Here is a 2,257-nt window from a genome sequence, read left to right on the forward strand (position 1 = left end):
AAAATCTGAATGGATTGCAACATGCATCCAACAGTACTAGAGAGGTAGCTTCTGAAGAAGCTTATGATCCTGAGAACCCTGACATGGCAGAGGTTAATTACATGGGTGAACCTATTGGCATCATGTTTTTGGCGCCATTGCCAGGGAAAGAAAAAGCAATGAATTTTACAAAATGCAATAACATATGAATCACAATTTCGTCCACCAAGTTTTTGGTGCTGTTGCCGGCGATTGTTCGAGTATGGACAACTCACAATTTCATCTTGTTGCCTTTTCCATCATCTTCTCAGCAACATACAGAGAATTCTGAATAAAACACTTCTAATTTAGCCAATCTAGTCTCTGATCTGTCAAAGGCCACTTTTAGTTTCATGAGTGAAACAAGATCCTCCATCAGAAATCTGGAGGCACAAGGGGGCTAGCTGAGTAAGAAAGTCATTGAAACTCCTCCCAGTATTCTCCCAAGCAATACAGAAGAGAATCCAAAAGGAGAGTGCAAGGCCATTGGTTTAATCAAAGTGGCCGAATGCACTAAGGAGGAGGATATATACTCAACATGGCCGAATGCAAGAAGGAGGGAGAGGACGCGAATCTCAATGAGGAATATCTCATGGGACATCTCTCAAGCAGGAAGGAGTTCCCTATTGAGGATCCAAAGGAATCTGAGTTTCATATAGAGACCATAGAGATTTCATTAAATCTCCTTCTGCCATTCATGAGCTCTGAAGACTATTCTTCCTCTGAAGAGGATGAAGATGTGACTGGAGAGCAAGTTGCTCAATATTTAGGAGCTATCATGAAGCTGAATGCCAAGCTGTTTGGTAATGAGACTTGGGAAAGTGAACCTCCCTTGCTCATTAGTGAACTAGATGCTTGGATTCAAAGAACTCTACCTCAAAAGAAATAAGATCCTGGAAAGTTCTTAATACCTTGTACTATTGGCACCATGAGCTTTGAAAAAGCTCTATGTGATCTAGGGTCAGGGATAAATCTTATGCCACTCTCTGTAATGGAGAAGCTGGGGATCATTGAGGTACAGCCTGCCTTGTTCTCATTACAATTGGCAGACAAGTCTTTGAGACAAGCTTATGGGTTAGTAGAGGACGTGCTAGTAAAGGTTGAAGGCCTTTACATCCCCGCTGATTTCATAATCTTAGACACTAGGAAGGAGGAGGATGATTGCATCATCCTTGGAAGACCTTTCCTAGCCACAGCAGGAGCTGTGATAGATGTCAATAGAGGTGAGTTAGTCCTTCAATTGAATAGGGACTACCTCGTGTTTAAGGCACATGGCCATCCCTCTGTGACAAAAGAGAGTAAGCAAGAAGAGCTTCTCTCAGTTCAGAGTCAAGAAGAGCCCACACAGTCAAACTCTAAGTTTGGTGTTGGGAGGTCACAACCAAACTCTAAGTTTGGTATTAAGATCCCATATCCAAACTCTAAGTTTGGTGTGGACAACTATACAACATTGACCTGATCACCTTTTGGCTCCATGAGAGCCAATGTCAAGCTATTGACACTAAAGAAGCGCTTGTTGGGAGGCAACCCAATTTTATTTATCTAATTTTTATTTTATTTTGTTTTAGTGTTATTTTTGTGTTTTATTAGGTACATGATCATGAGGAGTCACGAAAAAATCAAAAAAATTAAAAACAGAGTCAAAAATAGAAGAAAAAAATTTTTCACCCTGTAGGACGCACGGGCTGGCGTTCAACGCCAGTAAGGTGCATCTGGCCGGCGTTCAACGCCAGAACAGAGCACCATTCTGGCGCTGAACGCCAGAAACAAGCAACATCCTGGCGCTGAACGCCAGGAATGTGCTCAGAGAGGAAAAGCTGGCGCTGAACGCCAGTAACAAGCATGAAACTGGTGTTCAACGCCAGAAACATGCTTTACATGGGCGTTGAACGCCCAGAATGTGCACCAATGGGCGTTTAAATGCCAGAATGGTGTGTCAAGGCATTTTACATGCCTATTTGGTGCAGGGATGGAATTCCTTGACACCTCAGGATCTGTGGACCTCACAGGATCCCCACCTACCTCGCCCTCTCTCTTTCCATTCATGATCATCCCTTCTATTTTTCATTCACCACCTACATCTACCCATTCTACCCCATACACCCCACCTAACTTTACAATTCAACTTCTCTTTCCCACCCAATCCCACCCATATAGCCGAATCCATCTCCCCTCACTCACCTCCATTTTCTTCTTCTTCTTCTTCTTCTCTTCTTTCTTCTCTTGCTCGAGGGCGAGC

Source organism: Arachis duranensis, chromosome 5 (assembly GCF_000817695.3).
Source record: "Arachis duranensis cultivar V14167 chromosome 5, aradu.V14167.gnm2.J7QH, whole genome shotgun sequence".
In the NCBI taxonomy this organism is placed as follows: domain Eukaryota; kingdom Viridiplantae; phylum Streptophyta; class Magnoliopsida; order Fabales; family Fabaceae; genus Arachis; species Arachis duranensis.